We start from the raw sequence: 17,772 nt of genomic DNA, 5'->3' as shown, positions 1-17,772 counted from the left end.
CACCATACCCTTCTTTCTCTTTAATAGGCTGTTTTTCCAGCACCTTAGTGTCTTCCTCGCTTGTAATCAATATTCTACCTGTCCTCCTCAGCCTTTCTCCCTCCGTTCTGAAGAGTTTTAGCACTTCCATTTCTCGTTCTCTTTTTTGCTCTCTTTTCTTAGATTTATCTTTTGATTTGTAATTTTTAATTAGTCCCTCCATTTCTTCGCACAAACTTACATCAAATGTTCCTTCTATTGGCCACTTTGTGACCAGGTTTTTGGTTCTTTTTTCCCATTTTTCTGAAGTTTTTGTGATCTCATTTTGAAAAAATGGGAATTTTTTGCTCAGAATCTCTACTGCTGTTCCTTTACCTGTCATGTTATTCTCTCTTGTTAAGGTATTTCAGAGATTCACAGTTTGTTTACTGGATAATATTATTTACTCTAATTCTACACCTAGTCTAACACCTCGCCCGTGCAGACCCTTATCTCTTAAGGCGGTATCCACGAGGACTTTCTACTCTAATTCTATTCTAACACCTCACCCGTGCAGACCCTTATCTCTTAAGGCGGTATCCACGAGGACTTTCTACTCTAATTCTATTCTACTTTCCCTGCCCGTTCAGCCCTTCGTTTCATACGAAGCGGTACCCACAGATATTTACCAACACCACGTGGACTTTTTCTTAACGTATTAACTTATTTGTACTTACCCTCACTGCAGTGTTCTTGAGCAATCCTCTGAGCCTCCTCTGTTAACCCCCAATTCTGCCAGATTCTTTGGACCGGAGAGACCCTTTGGCAGCGGTTCCACACTTCCAAGACTCCATGACCTCCTCAAAGTTAACAGAATTCTTAGTCCAAATTGTCACAAAAAGCGCTCTCCTTTTGTTTGGGTGCACCCTTAATTCTATTAGCCTTGTGGGGGTCCCTAGAGGACCGGGAAGCGTTCCCAATCTGCCGTTTCCCTTCCGCGGGTCTCTATCCGATCCTGTTCGTGACGCCAATTATGTCGTGGTTTTTCGTGCCTTACAAATGACCAGGAGACGCAGAAGATTCTTCAAGAAGGGTTAAACTTTAATTTGCAAATCAAAGCTGAGACAGTCATTGAACTAGTCGCTGATTGCCCCCCCCCTCCCCCCACGATCCTCGGACACAGCAGCTTTTAAAGCAATCTCCTGGTCCAGTTGCTATAGTTGCATATCACATGTACTATCTTGTCCCTATTGTTTCTATGCACTGACCCAACCATGTTCCAATCTACATCTCTTTAGCTGCCTCTCATTAACATACCATTGTCTTCTACATTCTTAAGATATATGCATAGCAAATAGCAAGCTCTTTCTGTAGCTACCTCTCATTAACACACCATTGTCATCTTAAGACTGCAGTCTCCTACCAAATTGGATACATGCATAGAAAATAATAAACTCAGAACTGAGCAATGATCTAATCTACATTTCTTTAGCTCTTTAGTTACCTCTACATTCCTAAGATTTCATTCAACTAAATTGAGTACATGCATAGCAAATAACTGACTTCATAGTTAAAGTTTATACAATAACTGACTTCATAGTTAAAGTCTATACTTTTATACTCCAATAGTATCACTTGCTACATCTCCAAGGAGAAATAAAGGTGGAAATCTGGGGAAAAGAAGCATAAAATACTGAAAAGGATTCGGTGGTAATGTAGTATTCTGTAGAGAAAGAAGCAATTAGTGATTCAGACGTGATGTGATTCTTAATCATGGCAGTGATCTTTCATCAGTTCTAACGAAGAGCCATTAACCTGACACACTTGCTCTGTTTCTCTGCAGAAAGCTGACTGAAGTGCCAAGTATTCCCAGCACTTATTTTAATTGAAAAGATATTGCCACTCCATCATTGTGGTGGCAAGGTCTAAATCCTGGAAGGCCATCCCCATCAGGAGTGCAGAGATCCTGAACCAGAAGAAGTGCAGTTGTTCAGGACAATGATGGATGTGCAGTAAAATCTGGCATTGGTAATTAAGTGTGGATTCTGAAAAGTCAGTAACTAGAAACATCCTTAAAGCACAGCACAGGTCCTTCGCCTCACAATGTTGGGCCCAACCACTCCCAACTAAATCACCCTCTATATTTCTAAAATCCATGTGCCTCTCCAAAAATTCCTTTAATGTCTCCAATGTATCTGCCCCTGCCACCACCCTGACAGTATGTTCCATGCACCACTCTCTGTGCATTCTTACACCTGATGTCCCCTGTACTTTTCTCCAGTCACCTTAAAATTATGCCCTCTCATATTAGCCATTTCTGCACTGGGAGAAAAGGTCTCTGGCTGTCCTTCTTGTGAGTCTTCAAGTGTACCTGAAGAATACTTCAGCTTGTGATGATGTGCTCCCTTTTTCAGCATCATTCCTGATCGTTCAGGGTGATGACAGTTCCATTTGTGGAAGATTGGGATCTGGTGCAAACTTTGGGTGAAGGAGCATATGGCCAGTGAGTCATGCACTTAGCTGAAGTGAGTGAAAAATAAATCTTAAAAACTACTTTGGTAGATCAGCAATAGCACTCATTTAAGGAGGTATTTCTTAACTTGCAGCAAAAGTTTGGAGAAAGAAACGCCCCTTGAGAAGGTTGCACGATCCGTGGAGAGTTCCCAAGGAAATTAGGATGATATAACTTTGAAATAACGTGCGTTATAATGAGGACTCATTAATTGATGGCAGGCAAGAGGACTGGGAAGGTTTAAAACTACAAGGTATGCCACAAAAATTGTAAAGAATGTGGGACATATGAGAAAATTATTAAAACTATTGACAGGGTTTTTACAGAAATACAAGCAAGAAGCCAAAAGTAATGTTGGTTTTTGAGGCTCAATGTAAAATTGGTAATGAGAAGGTACAAATTCTAAATAATGAAAATAATAATAAATAGCAAAGGTCTGTAGGAAGAGGGAAACTTTTATTTTTATCAGTGAAAAAGTATAGGACAAATTTGTTGTACCTTTACAAATAAGTGGCATCAGAGATAGTGGATGCATTGGTTGTAATCTGAGGAGAGCGGATGTATGTTCTCAAGTTTGTTGAAAGTATAAAGATAATTCTGGTGATGTAGAGTACACAAGAGCCTGCAAAGTGAGCACAGGTTAAATGAATGAACAGGAAGGTGGCCTTCGAAATATAATGTAGAACAAAAAATGAAGTTGCCTGCCTGCTCTGGACGGAAGAACGAAAAACTTGATTGTTAAATAGACAGGTGATGATAGAATGTTGCAGTGCAAACTAAATCTCTGTAGCACACAAGACTGGTACGTAGGTTAAACAAATAAGTAGAAAGGCTAATGGAATGTTGGCCTTTATCATAGTGGTTATGGAGTACAAGGGTAAGGATATTTTGGGAGCTCGTGAGACAACACCCGCCGTCCTGTGTACAGTTTAGATCTCCTCTTTAAGAAAGGACGTACTTGGATCAAGGGATTCACATGTGGGGGCGAGGGATGAGCAAGTAGGGAAGAATGAGAGGTGATCTTACTGAAGCAAGTTTCTGAGGGTGTTGTCAGACAAGATGCTGAGAGGATGTTTCTCCAAGTGAGGATATCGAGAAAATGGGATATAGTTTGAGTAATTGGTTTCCCATTGATCAGGAGATGAAGAGGAATTTTTTCTGCAGGTTGTGATCCTTTGGAATTCTCCACTGAAGAGTTGTGGTAGAGCCATAGAATATACAATATATTGCAGGCATATGAACCACATGGAAATCTACAGGTGCAGAGAGAGAGTTCCAAAGTGGTGTAGAGGCCAAAACCAGATCAGTAATGATCTTATTGCATGGGGAAGCAGGGATGAAGAGCCAATTGGCTCATGCTCTGTTTCTGATGCATTTAACTCAATGGAGCATTCAGAAGTTTTGCAATGTACATAACTGTTTTGTATTTGATCGTAGGGTACAATTGGCAATTAATCGAACAAAGGAAGCAGTGGCAGTGAAGAAAGTGGACACCACACATCCTCATGACTGCCCTGATAACATCAAGAAAGAAATCTGCATCAATAAGATGTTGAACCATGAACACATTGTCCGCTTTTACAGGCATCGTCGAGAGTCTCATATCCAATACTTGTTCTGGAGTATTGCAGTGAAGAACAGCTCTTTGATAGAATAGGTAGGATCTGTGGCTAAACTTAGGGTTTGAAATGGAGTGAGGGGGGAAAGGGTTAAAGATATTTTGTATATGGATTAGCTAATTTTAATAATATACTGTTGCTGTCGCTTTTACAGATATACTTGTGTGGGTTCTTTAGTAATTGCACCATTGTGTCCTGAGGTTGAAAAAGCTGGCATCCACTCCCAGACATTCTCCCTACAGAGCCCCCAAAAAACTAAATTATGGGAGAAATGGAAAATCTGAAGTTGTACATAGTACATTTCCAGATGTTACGGGAACAAAATAGGACAGGCTTTAAAGTTCACTGTGTGAGCTGCTTCAGTTGTCCTATGTTTTTGGTCTACGGTCTAAAGAGGGTGTGTTGGAGAATCCATCTACTCGGGCACCTGGGTGAAATGAGGCCTGGGAATTGGGAGTGATGTAAAATGACAGAATTTCAGACAGTGCTCATGATTTGCAAACTGATACCGTTGATTTGATCTGCCTTCCCACAGAGCCTGATGTGGCGATGCCTGAAGCAGATGCTCATAGGTTTTTCCAGCAGCTGACAGCAGGAGCGGTAAGTGCTCCTAATCATTTTTCTTTTGTTTTAACTGAGTGTTTATGATGTGCAGCAGCAGTTTTCCCGAGATGGATTGTGGTATTTACCTGACCATGTTTGCTCTCGAAGAGCTTTGTCTGCCAGAATTGAATTAGCACTATAACCGGCAGTAAGGAGATTAACAATGCTTTGTCCCAATTTTCAACTGAGATAAATTTTGGAGCTCACCTTAATTCCCTTTGACAGAAAAATGCTGTTCCTGGATGGATAACCTCCCAAAGTACATCACAGCCTATGAACATCTGTAGAAGTTTCATCATTCCTCTAGGCAAGCCTGAATACTCAACTTTCATATAGGCATTGGAATTCCAGTGTGCACCCAGATTGTCACAAAATATTCTCTGAACCAATTGTCCAGCAATTGTATCTGACTTATTAGTGTTACTAATTTGGCCACAAATCTGTTGCATTTGTATAATTGATATTTTGTGGGTTTGGAGATTTAGAAAAAGATGTAAATTCAAAATACCTGATTTGTATATGTCTTTTCCTACTTCCATGAATATCTTCATAGCAGGAATTACACACAGGGACATCAAGCCAGCGAATCTGTTACTTGATGACTGAGGTATAAGAATGTAAATCTTTTCACTTTTATTGTGCAATAGAATAAAAATTGGGTATTGTTATGCCTTATTCACAACATTTCAGACATTTAGAACTATACTCAAGCCCAAGGCAAACAATAACCAGTTGGCAATAATGAAAAGCTGAATGGGTCTTGAGTCAGTGGTCCGTTTTGTATCTTTGTTCTCTTTGCTTGTGCAAAGGATTCTAGCAATGTAACAGGCTGAGATATAAACATTCATCAGTAACTGCAGTCATCTACATGCTAGCTGCTGGTGAGCATTTGTTCGATATAGTTCAACAGTTTTAAGATCCATTAGCCCATAGGATGTGTGAGGAGGCTGCCCATCAAGCTTGAACATTTCCCCGCATGTCACCTAAACTTCGGAACCAGAGCTTTGGTCTTCATAGCAACATCTGAATCAATGGCAGTATTGCAAACCATGGGTCTATTTGTTTGATGTGCATGCTAAGAGAAGGTGAAAGGGGTTCCAGCTGATTTTTTTCTCTCCCATTCCCTGCAGCTTATCTCTAATTAATTTAATGGTGTTTTGACCGAGGCAAACCTGGTGATTGAACGGACCGTTTTGGTTCTGCAGAAAGAATGCTTTGGGCAAGGTCCAACCCTGGTTATTATTGACTGATATGTGATATTTGGGAAATGCTCATGGCCGTGTTGGGTGATTGATAGTTTAAAGTTTGGGTATCTTCTACTTTTATGTACAGATATCTCAAATGCAAAGAATGAAGGTGGTGAGTGGCCTGGTTCAAAGCTTAAAAGAAAATGTTGCTTCGTAATTTCATGTCATTTTTCCTGGTTGAATAGAATGGGACTTGGAGGTGCACAACAGCACAGGAACACACGTTCGGCCCATCACCCTGAATTTCCAGTTCCATTAGGTCAGTCACAGGCACAACAGCACAGGAACACACGTTCGGCCCATCACCCTGAATTTCCAGTCCCATTAGGGTCAGTCACACGCACAACAGCACAGGAACACACGTTCGGCCCATCACCCTGAATTTCCAGTCCCATTAGGTCAGTCACAGGCACAACAGCACAGGAACACACGTTCGGCCCATCACCCTGAATTTCCAGTCCCATTAGGTCAGTCACAGGCACAACAGCACAGGAACACACGTTCGGCCCATCACCCTGAATTTCCTGTCCCATTAGGGTCAGTCAGAGGGACAACAGCACAGGAACACACGTTCGGCCCATCACCCTGAATTTCCAGTTCCATTAGGTCAGTCACAGGCACAACAGCACAGGAACACACGTTCAGCTCATCACCCTGAATTTCCTGCCCCATTAGAGCCAGTCACAGACATGACAGGACATGTCTGCCGATCGCGGGGCTGCTACTGTCCATTAGAGTCAGGTACAGACACAAACCTCCAGAGACAGACCTTTCAGCCCATCATCTGCTGCTCCATTAGATAATAAGTTAGATGAGCAGAAGCTTTTCCTTCTCAAATTGCAGAGTGAATTCCATCATTTTATACACAAAATGCTGGTGGAACGCAGCAGGTCAGGCTTATAGAGGCAACCGGCAGGGACTTCTCGGACAGTATGACCCGGCTGACGACAAACATTGTAAAACTGACGAACTCTGTGCATTAATAAAGGCCCTTGTTAAATGTATAAAACATGTCTGCATCAGTATTATCTTGTATTTCCATACAATGTTACATTCGGCTGTTACACATCTACTGTCAGAGAAGTAGTTGCATAAATAGGTAAACAACCTTCATACGAGCAAGGACAGAAAACAGGGCCAAGTCAGTATACTTATTTATTCAGTAAGTTATGGGTCAAAGTATTTGGTGAGTACATTTCTAACTCTTCAGGCTTCAGTCTCATTGCCGTCTGTTCTGAAATTGTTAGGTTGCGTTCAGGAAAACAGTGAAATGACACGCTGCCGTCACCATCTGTTCCGGCACATCATGACAGTGTTTTTAGATTTCTCCAGTTACCCCGTCCACACTGCTCCCGCCAATCCGGCATTTTCAACATTACACACTCTGGGGAGCGTTTCTGAAAAGCTCCATTTTCGGGGGACGGAAATGCCGTTTTAGTGTGGACGGAGGGTAAAAACGAAGAGAAAAAGCTTCGGTTACGGATTTATCCGGTGTAGTGTGGACGTAGCCTCAGTCAGTCAGGTTTGGTGACACAATGCCGAGGACTGTGGGGAGTCGGTCAGAACACTCCGGGAGGGAGAGGCACAGAATCACGACTTTAAACAGAGACTGTCTGAGGGCCGAACAGCAGATTCCCTTGAGAAGGCCGCAGGACAGGGCGAAACAGCAGAGGCTCTCCATTTCCATAATTAATAACTCCACCACCTGAACATACAGGTAACTTTAAACTTTAAAATGGGATTGACGAGGAGGAAAATCCCAGTGAAGATCAGTGGGGGAACCTGGATAATGAAGACGTGGGGCAAAACAAAGTGACAGGGTGAAGTGATACGGAATCTCCAGTACGAGATCGACAAACATCGGAGGGATATTTTCCCCGCTGCCCACACAATCACATCCTTACAATGAAGCTGGTCGGCTGTTTACGCTGTGTTGGCCGTCATTATTCGGGGCTTTTATCGAGACAATGTTACAGCTCTCTCAAAGTCCAGTGAGACGACACTGAGAATTTTGTGTTCAGGTCGGGTCTCCTCCTGATAGGAAAGACGTGGGAGTTTTAGGGAGGGTGAGTCGGAAATTTACCCGGTATGGTTTTATTTTAGATGTATGCTGTGTACGGCTGAATCACGGTGAACTGGAACTTGATGCAGCGCACACAAAATGCCGGAGGAACTCAGCAGGCCAGGCAGCAACAGGGAAAAGAGTACAGTGGACATTTCAGGCCAAAACCCTTCAGCAGGACTGAAGAAAAAAGCTGAGGGTCAGAATGAAAAGGTGAGGGGAGGGGAGAGACAAACACCAGGTGACAGGAGAAACCTGGAGGGTGGGGGAGAGGGAAAGAGCTGGGAAGCAAATTGGTGAAACAGACAGAAGCCGTGGAAGAAAGAAAAATGTGGGGGTAGGGCGGGAAGACCTGAGGGAGGGGGCAAGGGGATAAGGTGAGAGAGTGGAAAGGGAAGGGGAAATGGCAGGGGAGAGGTAAAGGGAGGCATTACCAGAACTTAAAGCCGTCGGGGAAAGGCTGTTCAATAGTAACCGGCCTCAGCATAAATGAGCCAGCTCCACATTAACCCTCCTCCCTCACAGATTCCAACACCTATGAATGTGAAAATCACAAAAATACTGAAAAGAAGGTTGCCAATATAAAAAAAAACAGATTGCAACAAGAAAGCACTAAAATAACTCCATCCTATGTCTGTCCAGTGTGACCTCTCTCACCTACTGAAAGCAACGATCCCGTTTATTCAGCAACAGGACACACCATCTTTAATTACTCACAAAGTTAATTTAAGACCACACATGAATTGGACCATGATGCACCCCACAATGTAGTTAAAATCATGTTACAAAATAATCAGAATTATTCATCTGTATCCAGTATATAAACAACAAACACATTTACACATCCCCATCACCAGAGTCATTGAATATTCCACTGATCGTATTGGGAAAGGAAAAGCAGGTGATGGGCTGGAGCGGTCTTCCTGATTTTGCTGTCCCATAAGAGTCAGTCACAATCACAGCAGCACAGGAAATCACCTTCATCCATCACCCTGATGTGCCTGTCCCATTAGAGTGAGTCACAGACACAACAGCACAGGAACACCCCTATCGCCCATTGCCCTGATGTGCCTGTCGCATTAGAGTGAGTCACAGACACAACAGCACAGGAACACCCCTTTGGCTCATCTTCCTACAGTTCCTGTCCCTTATGAGACAATCACAGGCATGACAGCACAGAAACACTCCTTCAGCCCATCATCCTAACGTTCCTGTCCTATGGGAGTCAGTCACAGACAGAACAACACAGGAACAGACCTTCAGTCCAGCACCCTGATGCTCCTGTCATATTAGAGTCAGTCTTAGATACGACTGCACAGGAACACACCGTCGGTCCATCTCTGTCATCCTCCTATCCCATTAGAGGCAGTCACAGACACAACAGCACAGGAAAACCCCTTTGGCCCATCACCATGATTTTCCTATCCCATAAGTGTCACTCACATAAACAACTGCACCGGAGACACCTTTCCCCATCACAAGGTTTCTCCTTTTCCAATAGGGTCAGTAACAGACATGACAGTACAGGAACACACTTTCGGCACGTCAACCTGAATTTCCTGTCCCATTAGGGTCAGTCACAGGCACAACAGCACAGGAAAATATATTCGGCCCATCACCCTGAATTTCCTGCCCCATTAGTGTCTTTCACAGGCACAACAGCACAGGAAAACCCCTTTGGTCAAGCCTCCTACCTTTCCTCTGCCATTCAAGTCAGTCACAGGCACAACAGCACAGGAAAACCCCTTTGTTGCATCGCTGTGAAGTTTCAAGCCCCTTAGACAGAACCACAGACAGGACAGTAGAGGAACTCACCTTCAGCCCATCACCCTGAATTTCCTGCCCATTAGGGTCAGTCACAGGCACAACAGCACAGGAACAGACATTCGGCCCATCACCCTGAATTTCCTGCCCTATTAGAGCCAGTCACAGACATGACAGGACATGTCTGCCCATCGCGGGGCAGCTCCTGTACATTAGAGTCTGGTACAGACACAAACCTCCAGAGACAGACCTTTCAGCCCATCATCTGCTGCTCCATTAGATAATAAGTTAGATGAGCAGAAGCTTTTCCTTCTCAAATTGCAGAGTGAATTCCATCATTTTATACACAAAATGCTGGTGGAACGCAGCAGGTCAGGCTTATAGAGGCAACCGACAGGGACTTCACGGACAGTATGACCCGGCTGACGACAAACATTGTAAAGCTGACAAACTCTGTGCATTAATAAAGGCCCTTGTTAAATGTATAAAACATGTCTGCATCAGTATTATCTTGTATTTCCATACAATGTTACATTCGGCTGTTACACATCTATTGTCAGAGAAGTACTTGCATAAATACGTAAACCAGCTTCATACGAGCAAGGACAGAAAACAGGGCAAAGTGAGTATACTTATTTATTCAGTAAGTTATGGGTCAAGGTATTTGGTGAGTACATTTCTAACTCTTCTGGCTTCGGTCTCGTTGCCGTCTGTTCAAAAATGCCCACCCTAGAAAGCGTTTCTGAAAAGTTCCGGTTTCGGGGGACGAAAACACCATTTTAGTGTGGTTGGGGGATAAAAACGAAGAGAGAAAGCTTTGGTTATGGATTTATCCGGTGTAGTGTGGATGTAGCCTGAGGCTGTCTCCTCTGTTCATAGGCTGCCACACTACAAATGTGTTCTCTACATCCACTTTAGGCCTTTTACTATTCTGTAGGATTCAATCAGCACCTCCTCGTTCTTCCAAATTCCACTGAATACAGGCCTGGTGCCTTCAGACGCTCTTCATATCTTTCATGTCCAAATCAGTTTTGTGAACCTCCTTTGAACCCTCCCCAATGTCAGCACATCCCTCCCCATATGATGAGACCAAAACCTCTTACAATACTCCAAGTGAGGCATCACCAGTGGCTTAACAGTCCTCAGCAATACATACCTGCTTTTAGATTCTCGTCCTCTCGAAACAAATGCTCACAATGCATTGGCCTTCCTCACCTCTGATTCAACCTGCAAGTTCACCTTTAGGAATCCTGCACAAGGACATACAATTCTTTTCGCACCATGGATTTTGTCACTGACTAGAAAAATAGACGACACTATTACTCCTTCTACCAAAGTGCGATCAAATGCTTTTCGACACTGTGTTCCATGTGCCACTGCTTTGACCTAATTCCATCTGTAGCTCCCCTGCTTCCCCAACACTACCTGCCCCTCCACCTACCATCATATTCTCCACAGACATTGCCACTGAGGCATTAAATCCATCATTCAAATCATTGACAGAACACGTGGACCCAACCCTGACCCCTGTGGAACACCACTAGTCACTGCAGACAACCAGGAAAGGCTCCCTTTATTCCCACTCTTTGCTGCCAATCAGACAACGCTTTATCCATGCTAGTATCCAGTATAATACCTGCACTCTTATCTTCTTTAGCAGCCTCACCTTGTCAAAGACCTTCTGAAAATCGAAATTCACAGCATCCACCGATACTACGTTGTCCATCTTGCTTGTTATTTCCTCAACAAATTCCAACAGATTTGTCAGGCAAGGTTTTCCCTTCAGGAAACCACCAAGCAACAGGAAACACCAGAGAGAAACCATAGCAACACACACAGAATGTCAGCGCCCCCCACCACCAAGCAACAGGAAACACCAGAAACCATAGAAACACACACAGAATGTCAGCACCCACCACCACCAAGCAACAGGAAACACCAGAGAGAAACCATAGCAACACACACAGAATGTCAGTGCCCCCCACCACCAAGCAACAGGAAACACCAGAGAGAGTGACCATAGCAACACACACAGAATGTCAGCGCCCTCCAACACCAAGCAACAGGAAACACCAGAGAGAGACCATAGCAACACACACAGAATGTCAGCGCCCCCCAACACCACCAATCAACAGGAAACACCAGAGAGAAACCATAGCAACACACACACACAGAATGTCAGCGCCCCCCACCACCAAGCAACAGGAAACACCAGAGAGAAACCATAGCAACACACACAGAATGTCAGCGCCCCCCAACACCAAGCAACAGGAAACACCAGAGAGAGTGACCATAGCAACACACACAGAATGTCAGAGCCCCCCAACACCAAGCAACAGCAAGCACCAGAGAGAAACCATAGCAACACACACAGAATGTCAGCGCCCCCCACCACCAAGCAACAGGAAACACCAGAGAGAGACCATAGCAACACACACAGAATGTCAGCGCCCCCCACCACCAAGCAACAGCAAACACCAGAGAGAAACCATAGCAACACACACAGAATGTCAGCGCCCCCCACCACCAAGCAACAGCAAACACCAGAGAGAAACCATAGCAACACACACAGAATGTTAGCGCCCACCACCACCAAGCAACAGCAAACACCAGAGAGAAACCATAGCAACACACACAGAATGTCAGCGCCCCCCACCACCAAGCAACAGGAAACACCAGAAACCTTAGAAACACACACAGAATGTCAGCGCCCCCCACCACCAAGCAACAGGAAACACCAGAGAGACACCATAGCAACACACACAGAATGTCAGCACCCACCACCACCACCAATCAACAGGAAACAACAGAGAGAGTGACCACAGCAACACACACAGAATGTCAGCGCCCCCCAACACCACCAATCAACAGGAAACACCAGAGAGAGACCATAGCAACACACACACACACACACACAGAATGTCAGCGCCCACCACCACCACCAAGCAACAGCAAACACCAGAGAGACACCATAGCAACACACACAGAATGTCAGCGCCCACCACCACCAAGCAACAGCAAACACCAGAGAGAGTGACCATAGCAACACACACAGAATGTCAGCACCCACCAGAGAGAAACCATAGCAACACACACAGAATGTCAGCGCCCCCCACCACCAAGCAACAGCAAACACCAGAGAGAAACCATAGCAACACACACAGAATGTCAGCGCCCCCCACCACCAAGCAACAGCAAACACCAGAGAGAAACCATAGCAACACACACAGAATGTCAGCGCCCCCCACCACCAAGCAACAGGAAACACCAGAGAGAGACCATAGCAACACACACAGAATGTCAGCGCCCCCCACCACCAAGCAACAGCAAACACCAGAGAGAAACCATAGCAACACACACAGAATGTCAGCGCCCCCCACCACCAAGCAACAGCAAACACCAGAGAGAAACCATAGCAACACACACAGAATGTCAGCGCCCCCCACCACCACCAAGCAACAGGAAACACCAGAGCGAGACCATAGCAACACACACAGAATGTCAGCGCCCTCCACCACCACCAAGCAACTGGAAACACCAGAGAGACACCATAGCAACACACACAGAATGTCAGCGCCCCCCACCACCAAGCAACAGGAAACACCAGAGAGAGACCATAGCAACACACACAGAATGTCAGCGCCCCCCACCACCAAGCAACAGGAAACACCAGAGAGAGACCATAGCAACACACACAGAATGTCAGCGCCCCCCACCACCAAGCAACAGGAAACACCAGAGAGAGACCATAGCAACACACACAGAATGTCAGCGACCCCCACCACCAAGCAACATCAAACACCAGAGAGAAACCATAGCAACATACACAGAATGTCAGCGCGCCCCACCACCACCAAGCAACAGGAAACACCAGAGAGACACCATAGCAACACACACAGAATGTCAGCACCTACCACCACCACCAATCAACAGGAAACACCAGAGAGAGACCATAGCAACACACACACACACAGAATGTCAGCGCCCACCACCACCAAGCAACAGGAAACACCAGAGAGAGACCATAGCAACACACACAGAATGTCAGCACCTACCACCACCACCAATCAACAGGAAACACCAGAGAGAGACCATAGCAACACACACACACACAGAATGTCAGCGCCACCACCACCAAGCAACAGGAAACACCAGAGAAAACCATAGCAACACACACAGAATGTCAGCGCCCCCCACCACCAAGCAACAGGAAACACCAGAGAGACACCATAGCAACACACACAGAATGTCAGCACCCCCCACCACCAAGCAACAGGAAACACCAGAGAGACACCATAGCAACACACACAGAATGTCAGCGCCCCCCACCACCAAGCAACAGGAAACACCAGAGAAAAACCATAGCAACACACACAGAATGTCAGCGCGCCCCACCACCACCAAGCAACAGGAAACACCAGAGAGACACCATAGCAACACACACAGAATGTCAGCACCCCCCACCACCAAGCAACAGGAAACACCAGAGAGAAACCATAGCAACACACACAGAATGTCAGCGCCCCCCACCACCAAGCAACAGGAAACACCAGAGAAAAACCATAGCAACACACACAGAATGTCAGCACCTACCACCATCACCAATCAACAGGAAACACCAGAAACCATAGCAACACACACAGAATGTCAGCGCCCCCCACCACCAAGCAACAGGAAACACCAGAGAAAAACCATAGCAACACACACAGAATGTCAGCGCCCCCCACCACCAAGCAACAGGAAACACCAGAGAGAAACCATAGCAACACACACACAATGTCAGTGCCCACCACCACCAAGCAACAGGAAACACCAGAGAAAAACCATAGCAACACACACAGAATGTCAGCGCCCCCCACCACCAAGCAACAGGAAACACCAGAGAGAAACCATAGCAACACACACACAATGTCAGTGCCCACCACCACCAAGCAACAGGAAACACCAGAGAAAAACCATAGCAACACACACAGAATGTCAGCACCCCCCACCACCAAGCAACAGCAAACACCAGAGAGAAACCATAGCAACACACACAGAATGCTGGAGGATCTCAGCAGGTCAGGCGGCTTCTATGGAAAAGAGAAATTCTGCAGTCAACAAAAACTCTTGTTTACCCGACAGCTCGACATGTCAAAGGCTCCCTCTCTCACGAATAGGGCACAGAGAGATATCACCCATTTTCACAGCGAAGGGGAAACAGACAGTCATTGTCACGATATTACAGTCTCCTGGGACAATTTTCCATACATCCGCCACAGCAAAATCCACAGGTCCGCACCCCGGAAGCGCCAACTTCCCCCCACGCCTGGAGAATGTCAAAAATCAGTTGGCCGACGAGCTCCAGAAACGGGAACTCATCCTGTAAAATCGACCTCGATAAACCCGAGCCACCCTGAAAAGGGAAAAGAGATATTAAAGAGAGGGATTAAGCTGTTTTCGCAGATAATCTCGAAGAGGCAGCCACTTGGCGCCATCTTAATGACACCCTAATTTTTTTTGCTTTTCTGCCGCTTTGGGAAACGCCTTGTGTCCTGTCCCCCTGTTTTCAGAGCATACACTGGTGTGTCGGCCTGTGCAGTGGACGGTATCGGCCCCGGGATACTGAAGGGCCGTACGAGCCGGCTGTCTGGTACTTTACAGCACATTCACAGTCTGAGTCTGAGTCAGGAATAGATACCGGTGCGGTGGAAGACTTCCTGATTGGTCCCTGTCCCCAAGAACACCAGAGCACCACGACCTGATGACCGCAGGCCAATTGCTCCAACATCTCATGGGCTAAAGGTGCTGGAGAGGCTGGTGCTGACCGACCTTGGACCGCATTTGGGATCTTCATTGGCCCCTCTACGGTTGGCCAAGCAGCCTCTTGTGGGAGTGGATGACGTCATCGTCAGCGAGCTCACTCTCACCCGGATGACGCTGCTGGCAGAGTGAGCATCACACTTTTTGATTTCTCTGGTGCCTTCATTACAATTCAGCCGCTTCTTCTGAGCGAGAATCTGCAAAGGACGGGCGTAGAACATTCCACTATCTCCTGGATTACTGATTACCTGACATAGACCCGAGTTTGTAAAGCTGGGTGGTTCTCTGCCTGAGGTGGAGGTGACTGGCAATGGAGTCCCACAAGGGACCGTCCTGTCTCCGCTTCTGTTCACACTGTACACCTCAGACTCTGTAACTCTGACTCTCGTCTCTTGCAGAAGTTCTCAATGACTCTGCGATAGTTGGGTGTATCTGAGATGGACACGCCTGTGGGAGGAATCACCTGCTCCTGAGTGTGGCCAAAACCAGGGAGATGGTGATTGATTTTGGAGGAAGAGGACGGTGACGAGTCCTGTATACATTCAGGGAGAAGAAGTGACGGAGGTGGAGGAGTACAAATACCTGGGTGTTCACCTCAACAACAGACTTGACTGGAAAACCAAGACCAAGGCTGTTTACAAGAAGGCGATGAGCAGACTCCATTTTCTAAGGAAGCCGTGATCCTTGAATGTGTGCAGCAGGATGATGGAGATCTTTAACCAGTTTGTTGCAGAGTCTGCAGACTTCCTGACGGCTTTATGTTGGGAGAGCAGCATCGGTGCTGGTGATGGAAAGAGACTAAATAAACTCATCAAAAAGGCGAGATCCATCCGTAGCTACAACCCGGAGTTAGTGCCGGAGAATACTGTTCTCCATTATGGACTATCTGGTACATCCTCTGTGTGACCAACTGAATCAGTAACGGAGCATGTTTTTGAGCAGACTACACTGTCACAAGGATCGTTCAGAATAAGCGTATACAACAATTCATACATGAGAAAATCTGCAGATGCTGGAAATTCAAACAACAACACACACAAAATGCCGGTGGAACACAGCAGGTCAGGCAGCATCTACAGGGAAATCTGCAGATGCTGGAAATTCAAACAACAACCCACACAAAATGCCGGTGGAACACAGCAGTCCAGGGAGCAAACAAGAGGAAATTTGCAGATGCTGGAAATTCATAAAATAACACACACAAAATGCTGGTGGAACACAGCAGGCCGGGCAGCATCTACAGGGAAATCTGCAGATGCTGGAAATTCAAAAAACAACACACACTAAATGCTAGTGGAACACAGCAGGCCGGGCAGCATCTACAGGGAAATCTGCAGATGCTGGAAATTCAAAAAGCAACACACACTAAATGCTAGTGGAACACAGCAGGCCGGGCAGCATCTACAGGGAGAAGCACTGTCGACGTTTCGGGCCGAGACACTTCGTCCGGACAGCAATTCATATTTGTGCGACATGTGAACACACATAGTACGATAGTTTCTGCTTTATTATTTCCTTTATTTTCTATATTATTGCAAATTGGTACATTATTATAGTTCTACATTTTATTTCTAAGTGAGTTTTTAAATGTTGCTACCGTAACGAATTCCCCACTCGGGATGAAATGCGCATGCGTGGAGGTCTGATCCCGGATATCGCGCGTGATCTCAGTAGACAAGAGGCTCAGAAGGATCGGCCACAAGTCGGCTGCGGCTCTGGGCGGGACTTTAATCGCCGGTGTTTGAAACGCGACTGAAGTATAATTACTTTGTGCTTCGGCTACACTGTCCCTACACCCCGGGGCAGCCCCGATGCTTTCCCTCTTTCTCAGCCCCACAATCTGTACTCGGCCCCAGGGACCTTTCAGCTGATGAGCGCTGGAGCTGCAGCCAGCCCTACAACGCATGCGCATCACTGGATCTTTGTACCGCGAGTCGATCGGTTTCTGGTTCGTCGGGCATTCTGGGTAAAGAGGCAGCCATGGGTGTAAATGCCAGCCTTGGTCCCCATTCGGGCGGAACAAATGGAGGGAGCGGATGTATCTCCCAAATACTGCCGAGCTCCAGCTGTGTAAATCCGAGGATTCAGAAGTCGGAATAAAAATATAGTTCCCAGTTAATCTCGATGAAGAATCTACCTTGCAGTCAGTGAAAATGTCATTTAGTGCTGTATGGAAATAAAACCTTCCGTCAGCTTTAGTTCTCT

General features: G+C 45.9%; 1 long non-coding RNA gene across 1 annotated transcript in view; it reads left to right on the top strand.

Moving 5' to 3' along the window:
• Positions 1 to 17,772, top strand: part of LOC140732870 (uncharacterized) — a 643,649-nt gene that overhangs the window by 9,049 nt on the left and 616,828 nt on the right. Inside the window, exons 2-4 of the long non-coding RNA XR_012100170.1 lie at positions 3,908 to 4,127; positions 4,625 to 4,689; positions 8,043 to 8,214. This is a non-coding gene — a long non-coding RNA (uncharacterized lncRNA). The remainder of the gene's footprint in view (positions 1 to 3,907; positions 4,128 to 4,624; positions 4,690 to 8,042; positions 8,215 to 17,772) is intronic.

The sequence above is a fragment of the Hemitrygon akajei genome, chromosome 9 (genome assembly GCF_048418815.1).
Source record: "Hemitrygon akajei chromosome 9, sHemAka1.3, whole genome shotgun sequence".
NCBI classification, from domain to species: Eukaryota; Metazoa; Chordata; class Chondrichthyes; order Myliobatiformes; family Dasyatidae; genus Hemitrygon; species Hemitrygon akajei.
Note: the sequence above shows the minus strand (reverse complement) of the source record. Positions and strands in the feature narration are given on the sequence as shown.